We start from the raw sequence: 19,077 nt of genomic DNA on the forward strand, positions 1-19,077 counted from the left end.
CAAATGCCTATTTATTTAACCTCAGTATTAACACTAGTGATGCTGTATGACCATGAATTATAGAACATGTGATCTTGGAAGAATCAGACTGGTTGGGTACTTAAAGGTCAATGGAAAGATACAAGGCATAAGTAAGATTTGGTATATTGTAACTAGAAAGTGTGATAAGTGATATTATCAAGGACACATAACTGGAAAAAGAAGTTGAGGTAGTCACTTAGTGAGTATGAGATAATGACAGATTATAGCCAAAACACTGTCTAACTACTCCTAAGATACTAAAGGATATAGGGAAAAATCTTTAGCATATTCAGAGAATTTTCTAAGAAGGATTTTTAATTAATTTTTTTTATTTCCAAAACATACACTAGAATAAATTTTCAACATCAACCCTTGCAAAACCTTGTGTTTCAATTTCCCCTCTTCTCCTTACCCCCTCCTCTAGATGACAAGTAATCCAATATATGTTAAACATAGTAAAAATATGTGTAAATAGAATATAGGGATACATATTTATATAATTATCTTGCTGCACAAGAAAAATCTGATTAAAAAGTAAGAAAAATGAGAAAGAAAATAAAATTCAAGCAAACAACAACAAAAGAAGTGAAAATGCTCTGTTGTAATCTAGACTCAGTTCTCACAGTCCTCTTTTTGGGGTGTAGATGGCTCTCATCATCACAAGATCATTGGAACTGGCCTGAATCATCTCATTGTTGAGAAGAGCCATGTTCATCAGAGCTGACTATTGTATACTCTTGGTGTTGCTATGTACAATGATCTCTTGTTCTGCTCATTTCACTTAGTTCCTGTAAATCTCTCCAGGCCTTTCTGAAATCATCCTTTCTGAAATGTTTCATATAGAACAATAATATTCCATAACATTCATATACCACAACTTATTCTGCCATTCTCCAACTGATGGACATCCATTCAGTTTCCAGTTTCTTGCCACTAGAAAAAGGACTGCCACAAACACATTTTTTAATTAAAGCTTTTTATTTACAAAACATATACACAGGTACTTTTTCCACATTGACTCTTGCAAAACTTTCTGTTTCAAATTTTTCCCTCTTTCCCCTCATCCCCTCCCAGAAATGACAGGTAGTCCAATACATGTAAAATATGTTAAAATATATGTTAAATTCAATGTATTACCTATTTATATAGTTATCTTATTGTACAAGAAAAATCAGATCTAGAAAGAAAAAAACTTGAGAAGAAAAACAAAATGCAAGCAAACAATAACAAAGTGTAAAAATACTATGTTGTTGTCTACACTCAGTTCCCAAAGGCTTCTCTTTAAGTGTAGATGACTTTCTTCATCACTGAATAATTGGAATTAGTTTGAATCATCTCATTGTTGAAGAGAGTTATGTCCATCAGAACTATACCATCGTATAGTCTTGTTGTTGCCGTGTATAATGGTCTCCTGGTTCTGCTCATTTCACTTGGCATCAGTTTATGTAAGTCTCTCCCATCCTCTCTGAAATCATCCTGTTGGTCATTTCTTACAGGACAATAATATTCCATAACATTCATATACCACAATTTATTCAGCCATTCTCCAATTGATAGCTATACCCTCAGTTTCCACTTCCTTGCCATGAACATTTTCACATATGTGGTTCCCTTTCCCTCCTTTAAGGTCTCTTTGGTAGTATAAACACTGCTGAATCACAGAGTATGCACAGTTTGGTAGTCCTTTAAGCATAGTTCCAAATGCCCTCCAGAATGGTTGGATCAGTTCACAATTCCACCAATAATGCATTAGTGTCCCAGTTTTCCCATAAACCCTTCAAGATCTAAGAAGGATTTTTAAGAAATGATAGGATCAAGAACTACAAAAGAAGAGAAAGCACAAAACAGATTATTAGGGTGAATCGATTATCCATACCAATAAGAATGCAGATCCATCTATGTTAGGATTACACGGTGAGTTCTCACCTTTTACACATCTAAATAACCAAGTATAAAACCATTTGCTCTATTGGTGCTAATATATATGTAACAATATAAAAAAATCTATCCCTAGTGTTATGAAAGTTGAGAAATAAAACAAGGTCATTGCCTTCTAGAGATTTAATATCAAGTTTGAGAGTTAAAACTAAGAAAAAATTTAATAAAGTAATAATAAATTTACTTATTAAATATGAAATGTATGGTATAAAGGCAAGGGCTATGAAGGTATAACAGCTGATGAAATTATAGGCCAGAGGAAATATGGAAGACTACACAAGGAAGATGGGAGTCATCTATCATGATGGAATTTCCCTTATATATATTAAAAGACTTGTGCTTGTTTATTTTGGAAAAGCCATGTGTAGTTTTTTGTTTGTTTTGTGTGTGTGTGTGTGTGTGTGTGTGTGTGTGTGTGTGTGTGTCTGTGTGTGTGTATGTGTGTGGGAGACATAATAACTTGCTTCAAATATTGAAAGGACTTTCATATAGAGGAGGGATTGAACTGTTTCTGTCTGACTCCAAAGGACAGTATAGAAAATAATGAGTGAAAGTTACAATAAAAAAAAGAAAAGGAAAATAGAGACTTGATGTGAGAATAAACTTCCTAACAATTAGAGTTGTCCAAAAGTGAGATGGGCTGTGTCAAGAGCTGGTGGATTCTCCCTCATCAAAGTCTTCAAGCAGATCTTAGAAGACTATTTGTCAAGTGAGCTATACTAAACATTTTTTCATAAATTAATTGACCCTTGTGGTCCCTGCCAATCCTCAAGTCCTTTGTTGTTGTTTTTCTATTACTTGATTTGATCTGAATGTTAAAGAAAAGGTAGGACTTGGCAAAATGAAGGGCAATGGTCAGAGGGCTGTGGAATAAAAACAGTATGTATACTGGCTCTGGATTAAAAGACCTGGGTTCAAATCCTACCTCTAACATTTACTAGTTGTGTGATCTTGGACAAGCCATTTAATGGACCTAGAATTTAGTCTTCTCATTTACAAAATGAAGGCATCAGACTACATAGCTCCTGAGTTTTTTTTCTTTTCTAGATTTGTGATTCTATGAACTTTCTATTAATTTGCAAGTCCAAATAAAGCTGTCTTCATACATGGAAGCCATGAAACCAAATATAGCACTCCAATTTTCTGATTATCCAGCTAACCTAACTTGGATAAAGCTAAAATAATCCCATTGGACTACCCTGGTTTAGCTGCCTGCCTTTGTCATGCAGAATTTATACTCTTTAGCTCACAAAATGTCACAAGACCGTGGGTATACTCACAGAGTTGGGGGTTGTCAATCATGATGAGTAATGCTGTCACTCAGTTTAACAATATCCTCTCCATTGATGGCCCCCCTTGGCCATCAAGTTGGCTTCACAGATGCTTTTTGTAAACACTAAGATTTTAGGAATGAAAAGAAAAATCACAGGGGTGTAGTATGAGATGTTGGCGAAATTTCTTAACAATGGATTATTTCCCATTATCTGCATGAATCACCCCAGCTACACACATGGCTCTTCAGTGAAACAACATAGAATATTTCATCTCTGACATGAAAATATCCATCAAGTTTCTAGTGGCCAATTCATGAATCATTCACCCATCTTTATCATGTAGGCAGAAAGCAGGACACATTTGGTTTTATATCATATATGTTTAGATTTTAGATTTGGGTGTTTGGGTTTTTTTTAAGTGGGTAGATTGTACAAACTAGTGTAGACAAAAAGTACACATATGACACACACCCCAACAGACATTAGTTCTTCTGAAATTCATAATAGGATTAGCACAGTGACACACCCATTGAAATACCATCAGCCTTATTAGGATTAATGAATGGCCAAGTACTTTGGGAAACATTCTTCAATTTAAGGAAGTATCCACTCTTCAAGGAATGCCTGAATCATGATGAATTTGCTCTTAACTTTTGAGGAATTGAGCATTTAAGAATTAGAGTGGGATTATGATAGCCAGCAACTTTTTTTAGTTTTTTCTAAATTTAGGGAAAACAGAAAAGGTCTGGGAAAGTTGGATAAGTGAGAGTTATTTATTCATTTATTGTTCCTGTTCTTCCTTTGTCTTTGGACAGCTAGATGGTATAGTGGATAAGGCATTAGGTTTGGAGTAATAAAAATATGAGTTCCATCCATAAAGTGGAAATAGTAAAATCATTTATCTTCCAGGGTCATTGTGGATTAATTAAAATAATAATTGTAAGGCACTTGGTACAGTCATCTTTTGTCGTGTCGTCGTCGTCGTCATCATCATCATCATCATCATCATCATCATCATCAGTATTATTTTGCCAATAAAGCAATTAATTGATATAGTGGATAGAGTGGTAGACTTTGGAGTCGAGAAGATGAGTTCAAATTTAACTTCAGATACTTATTAGTTATTTGAGCCAGAGCAAGCCATTTAACCTCTGCTTCAATTTTCTCATTTGTAAAATGGGAATAATAATAGCATCCGTCTTCCAGCATTGTGAGAATATAATGAGATAATGTTGGTAAAGTCCAAATTTTGGCACATAGTAGAAAATTGACACATGCTTGTTCCTTTTTTTTCTTTTCCCTTTTTTCACACTTCCTTTCCTTTACCCTCTGTCCCCAATATATTGTCTCTTGGGATAATATAGTGAAAAAAGCAAAGTGAAAAAAGTGAATTGTACGTAGGTACAAATTAAGCATCTGACGCTTTACTCTCTGTTTGACTTTGGACATGTTCATTAGCTTTTCAGTGTGTCAGGTAACTCCCAGAATATAAATTGAAAAACAGTTACAGATTTTCATTGGTGGAAAGAAATGGGGAATTTCCTTATTGCAAGTTTGGACACTGAGGAAATCATAGATCCAGATTGAAAAAAAAAAAAAAAAGAAAAGCATGCTATTACTTCAAACAAATCTAAATATAAAGTCACGGATAATTTATAGAATGCTTAATTTGTCCTGACAAAAACTCATGTTATCAAGTTCTACAGGGCTTTCTTCTCTATTCATTTAATTGGATATTATCTCTACAGTATCTTTTTTAATATTTTAAAATATTTAATCATCTGTTCTGGTTTCCAAATACTCTCAAATTATATTATAATTATAATTGTATAATTATAATTGTAATTATAAGTATTACTAAATGTTTATCATAACTAAGAAGTGTTTGAAATTATTAAATAGTGAGTGCTAATGATTACTAAATGCTTATTTTGGGAAATGTAAAGTCTTTGTAGAGGTTTGTTCTTTATTTCATTAGACAATTGGTCATTCAGAATTCAATTAGTAATAAAAAAAGAATTAATAAAGAAAAGCATTAACTAAGCTTCCTAATATTTTACCTCTGATACATTTTAAACCTTCCCCCAATTGCCAGGAAAAAAATTAAAATTTTATGTAGTCATTTCAACAGACAAATAAGCTATCAGAAAATGAAGTTAAAATTTATTTGATTATTACAATGGTCCAGATGGATATAACCTCAGGAATTCAACACAGGAATCTGGGGGCCCCAGGGTGAATCTAAGTAGGGCTAAAATCATGGCCAAAAGCAAAGCAGAGGGCAGAGTCCAGCCCTGAAACAAAACCCTAATTTAGAAACCAAAGCTGAAAGTAAATCAAATAAAAAATTAATACAAATCTAGATATCTAGATGTTCCCTCAAGACAGTAAGTCTACAATAACTTTAAGAGACTCAAAGAGGGAAAAATGAATTTTTCTATAAGTACAATAAGAATACCAACAAAAAGAGATTTAAAAAAATTAAATAAATGCTCTGTGGGAAAGATCTGGAAGAAGAACAAGTCTCCTTCTCTTGTAAGAAGATTTACAAAGATTATCCAAAAAAATGGATTTATTGAAAACTAGAACAGACAAAACAGAAACCAATGAAACAGCAAGAAATAGTAGGACAAAACCAAAAGATTTGGTGTGGGGAAAGAGAAAATGTAAGATATCTGACATTAAAAATAACTTACCTGGGAAATATGTCAAGGAGAGAAAGAATTCTTGATTTCTTTGACTGTCATTTTTTTTTAAATTCTAAATATTATATTCTTAGCAATCATAAATGAAAGCTGCCTAGATCTTTAAAATCCATAGTACAAAGGAGAAGATAGAAAAAAAAAATCTACTAGTTATTACCTACAAGAAACCCCAAAAGCAGAAGTCTCAGGAATGTTATAACCCAAATTTCAAATGCCCACATTAAAGAAAGAACACTGCATGCTTCCAGAAGGAAATTGCTCAAGGAACCACAATGAAAATCACACAAGGCCTGGGAATTTCTACTAAAAATTAAGGCAACTAAACCAGTTCAGTTTCTATTGAATTCTTTCCTCAGGTCTCTTCACTGCTTGTTGAAGATTTATGTACTAACCGACTAACTAAATGATTTGCTCACCCATCTGCATGTTGCAGACTAGGTTATATGCACTTTCCATCTACTAGATGTTTCCCTGTGTGGAATTTTCTTTTTCTTATACTTATTTGCATGTATATTTCCTCCCACTAGATTGTAAATGCCTTATGGAAAGAAATTTGTAGCTCTTGAAGCATTTAACTTAGTGCCTCAGATATAGTAGATACTTAATATTTGATAAATAGATTTGAAAGATGACTTATTCAAGGTCAAATATCTAGTAGATGGTAGTGTTGTGACTTAAACCCAGATCTTTTGATTTGTTGGATGTGCTATTTCTAGTACAGCACAGAAATTTGAATAAAATCAAATTCAATTAAATAAACTTTTACTAAATGCTTATGTACAAGCTATCATGCTAAGTATCAGAGTTACAAAGATAAACACAAAAAACCCTTTACCTTTAAAAGCTTCTCTTATATTGAGGGGACTATTATAGATAAATGTGATGCAAGATATGGAATAAAAGAAATAGAAGAGAGAACATGGTCTTGGAGTATTTGAAGAGAGAGGAATCACCAATATTTCATGGAAGGGTTTACAAAAAAGGTGGCAGCCTTACAGGATAATAAGGAATTTGAAAAGCAGAGATGTCTTCCAGGAATGGTACAAAGTGTCTGTAAATAAATAATGGAAATGGGAAATTGCATGTCAAATTCAAGGAAAGTAGTAATTGTCTACTTTGACTAAAATATATAGGAAGAGGAATAATGAGTCTCAAAATGGGATAGGTGGGTTGGATCCAAATACTGGAGGCCCTTAAAGGGCAAACTAAAGAACAGATAGAGAAGCACTGGATATTATTGAACAGGAGAGTCAGGTAGTAAAAAAAAAAGAACCTTGCAAAGATGATGTTGATAGCTGTGGGAAAGGTGAATGATAGGAGGAACTTTATAAGCAATAAAATCAAATATCTTGTTCATTTCCACTGAAATTCTCTTCTGAATCTTCATCATGGTATGGAGCCTGCCCCAGGATTTTGAAAGCTATGCCAGACAGCAGAGCACAAACAATCTCTGGCAGTTTCTAATAAGCTGAAAAGTCATCATTTATAAGATCAATAATGGAATATATGTCTGTGTGGTCTGTAGAATAGACTAAGTGTGAGTAGACTTATCATTGGATTGGCATTAAGACAAAATTATCTCCATTCATAGTGACTGTCAAAACCAACTATTATGCTATATATAGTCTATGAAGTGTGCTGGTGAAAGGAATATGTCATTTAACTTCACATTGTACCTGAAAATTTGTCTTTTATGCACAGAACATTGCTAAGTGTTATGTAAGAAGTAGTGAGTAATGGATCGATGTCAGTCTGGGGGAAGTATATCCCATTGATTTGTCCTTGGTCCTACCCTCTTTAATATAAATATATTCTATTTGTACGTCTCTTCTGTTCAATCTACTTGTTCTCTTTTATCCCTGAGAGAATAGGAATCCTATTGTTTAGTATTAAATATCTTTCACAGCATAGTTCTAACCTGCATTTCTAGCCTTTCTTCCTTCCTGTAAGAAAAATCTTTCTAGCAAAACTTTTCAAAAGTGGAATGGGCGACCTCAGGAAATAGTATGGCACAGTGGTTAAAAGACTGACTTGAAATCAAGAAAACGTAGGGTCAACCTCTGCCTCTGATACTATCTGTGTGAACTTGGATGTTTTTTCATCTATTAATCAAAAAAAGTTGGATTAGATGGCCTCCAGGGTCTCTTGTAGCTTTAAATCAGTGATAATAAAAAAAGGAGAAGGGAGGGAGGAAGGATTAGTCATCACAAAAATCCCTTAAGGATCTGTAATGTACAATATATGATGCAGCATAGATAGACAAAATAGACAATAACTTACTTCCCTTTGATATTTGGATCGATCAGTGATTTAATTGGTATGGGGATTCCCTCTTAGATATATAGGAAAATGATCTTTTCCTGTCCAATTCCTATTTACAGCATCCACAAATCTTTTATAGATGATCTGTCCAATGTATTAGAGGTTTTCTTCTAGTTCTTTTAACATTGAGGGGGAAGGTCAGCAATGTAGCACTTAGGCTATCTATCTTATACAGTCTGGAATCCTCATTATATGAACAGCCCATCTCCTTTTTCTAGCCAAACATGTCTTCAGAGACTCCTGAAACAAATGTTTTCAAGACTACCAAAAACAATTCCAAAAAGCAGTTAAAAGTTTCTGTTTGGGGGGGGGGGGGAGTTCATTTTGATTCAGTTCCTGACTTAATATTTCAAGGAAGAAGAGAGAAAAGTTGGAGCTAAAATGGGGGCAGTTTGTTTTTATGAGGAATGAGGCAGTGAACGGGGTCAAAAGGATAAGAGTTTAAAGAAGAGGATGAAAAGAAAAGAATGACCAAAAAAAATATCGCCTTCATCATTTTTTACACTGTTAATCAGTAAAATATAGCACTTGTTAAACAGGCCCCATATCTCAACTAATCACAAGACCAAGTGGTTGCCTTTCCTAGATTTCAGGGCTGAATCGAGAAGATTCAGCTGCTTTAAAAAGGTGGGGAAAGAGAAGAAAACAAAGAGAAAGGAAGGAAAAGATTTACTGGTGACTCAAATCTCACTATCAAATCATTGAGAAAATATTTCACTTGAAAGAACACTGACATAAAAAAGAATGTTAACTAACATATCATTGATGACTCAGTATTATCAAGGAAGTCTAATTAGTTGTTTGTTTGTTTTTTTTTTAATAAAAGGAATTATATGCCAGAGTTACATAGTTGACAATCACTTAAATTATCCTAAATAATTGACATAAATGACTGGAAATAGAAGTCATGAAGTTAGATTGAGGAAGGATTGTATAGGTTATACTGTAGATGAAATAATTAGTTTTTGATTTTTCCCTAAGCCCAGGTATATATATATATATATTTTTTTTGGTCTTTAGAAATGAAGAAAGGAAGAAGGGAGGAAATTTAGGCAGAAAGAAAAAAGGAAGGTTTCAAACAGGGCAAAACCACCTAAAAACTTTTCTCTTTATGGAAAAAGCATTTATTTAGCACTTACTGTATATTCAGCATTCTGTTTAGTGCTATAAGTGATACAAAAGGAATTAATTACTGACTAATGATGTGTTTCATAGGATCATAGATTTGGGCCTAGAAGGAATTTTAGACACAGGGGTGTGCTGGTAAATCTTTAACAACTGGTTCTTGGGGGGGATGAGGGGGTGGGAAGAAAGAGTGCTGGACATACTTTAAAATTCAATCAAAATGTTAATAATAAACATTTTGTCCATTACTTTTTAAAGTTTAAAGTCTAAACAATTGAAAACAGAATGAATTAAACCCTGATTTGTAGACTTTGCAGATTTTAGAGGTGTAAATATTCACACTGAAAAGTTAACAATGAGCTCCCCTGAGCCTTCTAGCTAGCTCCAGTAGGAAACCATCTATTCTAATCCACTTTTTTTTTTTTTAACAGATCATAAAAATTCTGGCTATGTCCAGTAATAAGGGATGACTGGTCTAAGGACCTTCCCCAAAATGGAGATTCCAAGAAGAACTCAGCAATGAGAAAAGGAGCCCTGCCCAATCTGAGTCAGAAGACAATTACGGCACAGTCCAGAGAATCAGGCTTCAAGGAAAAGGCAAGGTCTGGACAATATGTCCAAACTCTGTCCACATGGGACTCAGAGCTAATTTCTAATTTTATAAAGGCATAATTCTCCACACCTCTTGGTAAAGACTCAGCCCTGTCCTTTAGGGAAAGGAAGAACTAAGAAATACAAGGTTGCTGACTCAGACAACCAAAATGGTCAGGAAACTCTACACCTTCAATCAATACAGTCATCCTAATGAGTGGTGCAGTCATCAGACCTTATGAGTCTAAGTATAAAGATCATGTAAATGGTTGTTTATGTAGTTTCAGGGCTTTGAGGTCCAAAATGATTTCTGGCTTTGACCTCCAAATCATTATCTATCTAATGCTGGGTCAGTAGACAAAAGCTTCTGCCAAACAAAAGCTGCATTCTCCCCTTGAGTCCATCCAACATATCCACATACATCTTGATTGTCCTTGAAGCAGAAGATAATTCTGCCTATGGGAGTACTCTGTGATCAGTATTCTTACCTTAGATTGCCATATTCTCTGATCTCATGATCCTTTATCCTTTTAGATATAGTTGTGCTGCCCATAGTTCCATTTCTCACCAGCCTTTTTTTGGAACCTTCCTCAGACCTGAATGGCCAAGGGGAGTCTCTCATCTTGATTCTGTAGCCTGTATGTGAAATGTTTGGTTGGCATTTACTAGATGTTTGGGTAATATTTTACTGGGCTCTCTCTTTAAGTCATTTTATTTTTGTGATTTTATATATATACATATACATATATATAATTATTATATATATAAATTATGTTTATGTATTAAATATATTTATATATTTGTGATTATATATACATGTATACACATATATAACTACATATATATGTGTGTGTGTTTGTATGATATAATCTGTGTAGGAGTTCTTTGTGTCCAGACCTCTTTTATACCACCTTAAGTTAAATTAATTGTCTTCATAAATACATCTGTCTGCTACTTGTCAGTCTTCTCCTTATTCTAGACAACCTAATATAGCATATATCTGCTGGTTTCATCAATCCCTTGACTTCCAGCCTTTGGAAAAGTCTCTCCATAGGAAGCACAAATTCAGAGAGATCCTTCCCTGTAAATCAGGTTATGTTGCTGAATTTGCTATGAATTTCCCCCAATATCAAGCAGCTTCTTTAGCCTTCTCAAGCAAACATTACAATATTGTGACATCAGAATCTTCAGATTTCAGACCACATGCTGAAAGCTTCCTCCCTCCCTCCCTCCCTCCCTCCCTCCCTCCCTCCTTTGCCTCCTTCCTTCCTTCCTTCCTTCCTTCCTTCCTTCCTTCCTTCCTTCCTTCCTTCCTTCCTTCCTTCCTTCCTTCCTTCCTTCCTTCCTTCCTTCCTCCCTTCCTTCCTTCCTTCTTCCCTTCCTTTCTCTGTCTACATGGGGAATTATACCCTTATATATGGATGTTCTGCCCAAAGGAATATAATTTTTTTGATTTCGAAAACTTCACAAGATATCTTGGGGTTTGGAGATTAGATTTTTTTTTCTCTTCCGTATGAATTTATTCTATCATTAAAAAAAAAAAAAAACTGAGATATTTAACTCTTTTGTCCCATGTAGTTTCATTCATGATTTTAAAAATTAGAGCTTTGAAAAATCAGGTTTTAATAAAGTCCACTGGGAATCTAATGGAGCTACCTGACCATGCTTTAAAGCAAAATCATTCTGACTCTCACTGAATGATTAGTAATAGGTCCTAGCCTAAGTCTCACTTGGTCATTGTTTGGTTTGGATGGCTCAAAGTGAGTGTAAATAGTAATTGTTTCTGTTCTGATCAGAAATCCTAAGGGTCTTTCCCTCCTGGTATGATTTTTATTTTTTTGAGTAGGCAAACTAAACCATTTTTTGCCTCATTTCTTGCCTAAATATTAAATCACTGAATTGGTGTTGCCTCAGACAAACTGAAACCTGGGAAAGATGTTAGTTTAAAAAGGCCAAGGTCTCCCACTGCATCTGGAGTCAGCTCTAGCTTATCCTGACCTATGTCTTGCCACTGGACTGAGATGAGCCTGGAGGAGACTTTCCCCAACCTCTAGGTATTCTCCCCAACTTTAATCTCTTTGTAGATGCCAGAACTGGCAGGTGATAATAGCTAACCTTTAAATTTAAAGTTTACAAGGTATTTAAAGTATATTCTCTCATTTGACCCTCACAATTCTATGAACTTTTCTCCATTTTACATAAAAGGAAATTCAGGCCAAAAGATTAAAAGATCTTGCCCAGAGTCACATATTTAGTAGCAGAGATAGGATTTGAACTTGAGTTTTCCTTATTCCATGTCCAACATTTTTTCTAGTACATCAACAGCTCTTACTGGTATGAATAATTGAACAACTAGAAAATAGATAATTACTCTGCATTTTTATCCACTAGATAAACAAAAATCTGAGTTGAGTGGGAGTTCCGGGGATCCAGATCTTCAGGGCAGCACAAGATTATGAATGTCTCCTTACAATGCAAATTGTGCTTCAAGACTTAAGAAAAGTCCTAGCTTTGGAAATAAATTTCTAGGATCTTTTTCTTCCATCACAGAAAATTTTTCATTTATCAAATGAGAAATCAGAAGTCCAGAGAAGTAAACATGATGCCTTAAGATCATTCAGGTAGTAAATATTAGAATCAGGATTTAAAGCTAATTCTTCCAAATCCAGTCCAGTACTTTCCCCAATGTTCCATACTACCTTTAATTTAATCTCTCATTATAACAGTTTTGAAATGATATGTGTAAAAACTTTTTGATTTCCCCCCCCATCTGAATTTAGAGGATAATTATCTAGGAATGTCATATTCAATTATTTTGGGGGGGTATTTCTGCTCTTTTCTTGATTTGTATATTTCTGATTTGGTCTTCTTGGCTAATCCCTGAGCTCCATAACTCAGAAAATTTTGAGAATAGAAGAAGGAAAATATTGCAAGAGAAGGCAAAGTTTCCATGGATCAGGGAGTGAGATTCATCTCGTAAAAGGCAGAGGTGGCTCATTTCTGTTCCTACTTACAACTCTGTTACCAATTGACAAATTCTTTGATTTTTGCAAGTTTTTAAAAAATAATTTCTCTGATTTTGTCACTTTGCAGTATAGAACTAAGGTTAGTCAATGTATACAAATGAAAATACCATTAATATATAAAATTGACAATCCCTGAGATTAAAATATCATCAGAAAAAGAATGATTTCATTCTGATACTACAACATACTATTGGGTCAAGACAAAGTTCATCTTTATCTTCATACTAGATATAATATTCTGGCCCTAGTAGAAATGTATGGGTTTTTAAAAAATGATAGCTTTACTTGTAGCTTCCATATATATGTGTTTGTATGAGTGTATATATATATATATATATATATATATATATATATATATATATATATATATATATATATATATATATATATATGTGTGTGTGTGTGTGTGTGTGTGTGTGTGTGTGAAAGAGAAACAAAGAGAGGGAGAGACATGTTATATATATATATGTATAAATATACATGCATAGAAATATGACAGAAAAATAAACAGAGAAACAGTTAATCATTTCAGTTTCCTTAATAACTCTTTAAGACTAACGTACAGAAAACTTGTTTATTTTCAAGTGATGGATAGAATATCCACACTAGGACTTCCCTATATGCCAGTGAAATCACAGGTTTGGATCTGCTTCCCCTTCCAAAAATTATATATGCATATTTATGTTAAAGTTGATATATCATCCTCTATTTACCATGAAACACATTTTTAAAGGTATTTTAATGTTACATACCAATATTATCATAAAGAAGAAAGACAAAGTTTTTAAAAAATCTGTTTGAAATTATTGATGTTTGGTCATTTTTCAGTTATACCCAGCTCTTCATGACCCCTTTTGGAGTTTTCTTGACAAAGATAATGTAGTAGTTTACTATTTCCTTTTTCAGTTCATTTTACAGATGAGACAACCGAGGCAAATAGAGTTAAATTATTTGCCCAGAATCACACAACTGGTAAGAGCTGAAAGAGATGAATCTTTCTGACACCAGACCAGGAACACTATCCACTGTGCCACCTAGCTGCTCAATATTTGAAGTACTAATTGAGAAACTGATAAATCCCCTGCTTACTTCCCCTGATTTTTGTTGTTGTTGTTGTTTATTTGAGATATAGTAGAGTGGAAAGTTAAATTTCTAGTTATGAACTTTGATAGAAAGACATCTGACATAATTATCATACACCTACAATGTGAGAACTAAAGAGAAGTGAAATGTGGTTTTAGGCACAAGGGCTCATATGAATAGAGTAAAGACAACTAAGCAATGACTATGATGAGGTAACCATATGGTATAAATGTTGAAGTCTCTGGGGAAAGGACACATGAGCCTAACTAAAGGAAGCAAAAGAGTCTGTCGTAGTTCAGGGTTTAGAGGATGTCTCTCCCCAGTACAATTGGAGGTAGAAAGCTAGACAGCTATTCCCTTAATTTGATCAGGACAAGCCAAACCATGCAATTTTGGTGGAAAATTCAATTTGGACTTACAATTGCCAGGTTGCTCTGCCTATCCTTATCAAATTAATGATATAATGTCTGGTTTCCATTTCATTTTGTATTCTGTACATAGTCTAGACAAAATGGTAAGGAATTTGAACATAATAAAGAAAGTTGGGGGAGATAATACCAACAGAGGAATTTAAAGAGGAGAATAATTAAATAAGAAGATGGTCTTAGGAGGAGATTTGGGACAACAGAGTGATGGAAACAAAGTAATTGACAGGGATGCTGGGTTTTAGCAGACTCTAAGCTCAATATGAATCATGAGCCAAAAAAAAAAAAAAAAAAAAAAGCTAATACAATCTTAGGCTGTGTTGAAAGGAACAGTGTCCAGAATGAGGAAGATATGAGCCCAACAGTATTCTGACTAAGACCATATTTAGAAAATCATTCTAGTTCTGGATGCCTCATCTAAAGGAGAACATTGATACTGAAGAGAAAGGTGTCTAAAGAAAGGTAACAAAGATGACAATAGGTCTCAGATCTTACCACATGCTAGAAAGAAGTAGGGACATTTGTCCTGGAAAGCAGAAAAATGTGTAGAGAAAACAGATTAGTTACCTTTAGTAGGTGAACAACCAACAGGTAGAAGAGGAACTAGATTTACTTTGCTTGAGTCTAAAGGACAGCAATGGTTAGAAGTTTTAGAAAGGAAGATTTGAAGCAATATGGGAAAAATTTGCTAATAATCAAAGGTCTCAAAAGTGGAATCCTCTGTATAAAAAGGTTGTATATTCCTCATCACTGTACATTTTCAAGACATCATGGAGAAAATTCTGGGTCAGGAAACTATTTGACAAGATGATCTCAGAGATTCTTCCCAAATGTGAGAGTCTCTGACTCTAAGTCAAGGAAAACTGGGGTCTTAATAAATGTATTTGGCATCAAATTTATATATCCTTCTTCTCCTTCAAGACAGTTTCTCAGAGTTACTACCAGCTCAGTATCTGTGGTAAGGCATCCTTTCCCTTCTATGATTACAGTATGTAGAATAATCAATTTGATTGAGGATACCTTAGAGACAGCTCTGCATTAAAATGTCAGATGGCATCCCTGTGATGATGCTTCTCTATATGATCATGTAGAACATCCCTAGGGAATTAAATGGATCTAATATGTTAGTTCTTTCTGATTTGGTCTTCTAAAGATGGAGACAAGAGGGTATTGGTAAATGTTTAACAAGCAATTCTTCAAAGCAAGACACATTTAAATCTAATCTGCACATTATATTAACACTTTCTTTGTGATGTTTTTAGTGTCGATCATCAACAAAACAATAAAGTAAGCCCCTATGTGTAACATTTTCTGATTTCTGAGGTATAAAATGCTCTCACTAAAAAGTTAGAATCAGTTGATGATCCCCACTGGAGCTGACTCCAGTATTCTCCTGGATATAAATGACACCAGTGTTTTGTTCTATCAAACAAAAAACTGCTCCCTTAGTTGGTTTGTAAAATTGTTTCCAACATTCTAGTATTTAAGAAAAGGAAAAGTTAAAATGGGAAAACATGGATAGGCTTCTTCCATATAAGTAGGCCACTAGGTGTTGTAATGGATAGAAGAGGAAGAGCAGAGGTCACAGAGTTTCAAAAGTAATTTAAACCTCTGTTTGCCTTATTTTTTCTATCTGTAAAATGGGGATAATAATAGCACCCACCTCTCAGGACTGTGGTGAGAATCATATGACATAATAATTATAAAGCACTTAGCAAAATGCCTGGCACAAAATATGTGCTACATAAATGCTGGCTATTATTATTGCCAAATACTGATGACAGCAATTTTGAATTAATGGTAAAGCTTTAATAATATATAGGCCAGTCTGACTGGCCAGTCATTCATTTTCATGAAAAACAAACAAACAAACCCCAAAATTGGTTTGGGTTGTTTATGTGTCAACAATGGCCTAGTATAATAGTATGAGCAGAGTAATGAATTGGGAAGTAGGAAACTTAAGTTTTGCTACCATCTCTGCCACTGATTCACTCCATTTGCCTTAGGCATGTTCCTTTACTTCTTTAGGCCTCAATTTTTCATCTACCTAATAAGAGGACTAAATTAAATGATCTCCAAGGTACCCTCCAGCCTGAAGACTCCATTACTATAACTTTCATCTAGTCTTGTAACCATGCACCCTGAAAGTGTGTTCATTGCGAAAAAATCTGGTGTTTACTTAGTGAGATTAAAAACAAACCAAGATAAAACAAAAAACAGCCCTCGAAACTTTTGAAGCTGTTTATTCTTTCATTTGTGTATCTCCTGGAAAAAAAACCCCTCTGTTTTCACTTATTACATAAAAACTTGTGAACCAATTAAAAACAATGAAAAGTATAACACATGCAAACAGAAGAGTTGAGTTTTCTTCACCATATGTTTCAAATTAGTCTAATTCCTTCATCAGTAAGAAACAAAGCAATAGATTGAATTTCTGGCACTAAGTAATCTGGAACTATCAAAGTATTGAAAGATTGATAGCAAATTAAGATCTAGTTAGGGCCAATAAGGTTTCCTTCCTGAAAACTTTTAGTAGATGTCTTCAGAGTACACATATTTTATGATTCCTGCCTGATACAGCCAACCACCCAGTTTTCAATTTAACAGTAAAGAAGTGTGTGGGCATGGGACTTCCCAATTTCTGCTTGTTCCTGACGTCAAGTCTGGTAGTCATGTTACAGGAAAATGCATTATTTTTATGCTGGTTTCTTTCTTCCAAATCATAGTGCTAGATAATTTGGTTAGTCAGTCATACAAGGTTTAATATTCTTCTTCCATCTGTATTTCTATTGAAAAGCCTCTGTTTTCCTTCACAGACTAATTGAAAGGGAGGTGTTGATTTAGACTAACCCCACCCTGCCTAAATATAACATTCCAGAGACCTTCTTTTCCCTGTTACCCAAAATGAACTTACTTTTTGCTTGTAGACCACAAAATCATTAATTTTATTTATGTTTGTATTTGTTCAGTATCTTTTAATTTAATTGCTTATATTCTCCAAGCATGAATCCACTTTCCTATCTCAAATTTGTCCATCAATAATCATTTGTTAAGTGATTTCTACATATTGGGTATTATATTAAATGTTGAAAATTCAAAGGCAAAATTGAAATATTCCCTGATCTCATAGAGTTTATATCCTACTGGAAGAGACAGGATACAAATGAGCACACATGTAATTTATTTAAAAAATGAAAATAAGTCATTATTTCAGGGAAGGTTTTAGCAGTTGACAGAAATCAGAAAAGTCTTTACATAGAAGATGGTACTTGAACTGAGTCTTAAAGGAAATCAAGAATTCCAGGCACAAGTGAGGAGGGATACATTTTAGGAATGGGGAGCACCCAATGCAAAAGGATAGAGACAGAAGATGGAATCGTCTTTGTGTAGAAGAATAGACCAGAATGGCTGGATCACAAGAGTATAGAAAGATAGGTAAGAAGACTGAAAAGGTAGGGAGACCAGATTTTGTAGAGCTTTAATTGACAAAGGAGTTTAAAATTGATCCTTAAGCCAACTGGAAGCCACTGGTGCCTATTAAAGCAGTGGAGTGACATTATCTGACCTGTGTTTTAGGAAAATTATATCATGGCTATGTGTAGAGTGGATTGGAATGAGGAGAGACTTGATGTACTGAGACTAAATAGGAGACAAATAGTGATGAGGACCTGAACCAGGATGATTCTGTATGATGAATTGTATGAGTGGGGAAACATACAAAATTTATTATGGTAGATAGGTGGTCTAATGGATAGAGTGCTGACCTGATTTGGACTCTGTCTGAATGACCCTTCACCCTCAGTATTATCATCTGTAAAAATGGGGATAATAACTTGAACTCATTCATAGGGTAAATATAAATAATGTAGGTAATACAGATAATGAAGGTACTTAAAAGTACTATATAAATGTAATTATTATTATTATCATTATTACTATGGAGACAGAAGCTACAAGCTAATTATATAGAGAGAGTGAGTTAGAATGAAGATCTAAGATAATACTGGAGTTGTAGAATGTGTAACTGGGCCAATGGTTGTGCCCTGGACAGTAATAGGGAAATTTGGAACAGGAGTCAGTTGGAGGAACAAAGTAATGAATTCTATTTTGAGCATGTTGAACTAGGGATGTCTCTGAGGCACACAATTGGAATATCTACAGGCAGAATATCTACTGTAGCTCAGAAGGGAGACTATAGCAAGGTATACCTTTCTGAGAATCATCTAAATAGAGATGGTAATTGAAACTCTGGGAGATGTCAAGGAAAAAAAGAAGGGTTTCAGCCTTGGGGCACATGCATAGTTAGGGAATGTGACATAGATGACAAACATGAACATGACACAAATATGGTTGGCCAGACAGGTATTAGCTTAACTTATGAAAAATGAAAATCTCAAAAAAAGAGAGAGTTTACAGAAGGAAAGGTTAAGATCAGAAGTCAGATTGGAGACAGTTAAGAAGAGAATGAGAGGAAAGGAAGTGCAGAAACCAAGTATAGATGAGTTTTTCAAGGAGACTGGTTGAGGTATGAGAGATATAGGGTAATAGCAGGGCTGGTGAAATCTAG

The 19,077-nt window shown here is 34.4% G+C and overlaps 1 long non-coding RNA gene across 1 annotated transcript in view; it reads left to right on the plus strand.

Annotated features, from left to right (window-relative positions):
- The window catches only part of LOC141555520 (uncharacterized), a 52,623-nt gene extending 41,423 nt beyond the window's left edge, over window positions 1-11,200 (plus strand). The window contains exon 5 of the long non-coding RNA XR_012486223.1: window positions 9,817-11,200. This is a non-coding gene — a long non-coding RNA (uncharacterized LOC141555520). The remainder of the gene's footprint in view (window positions 1-9,816) is intronic.
- Window positions 11,201-19,077: the final 7,877 nt, after the last annotated feature.

Source organism: Sminthopsis crassicaudata, chromosome 1, assembly GCF_048593235.1.
Source record: "Sminthopsis crassicaudata isolate SCR6 chromosome 1, ASM4859323v1, whole genome shotgun sequence".
In the NCBI taxonomy this organism is placed as follows: Eukaryota; Metazoa; Chordata; class Mammalia; order Dasyuromorphia; family Dasyuridae; genus Sminthopsis; species Sminthopsis crassicaudata.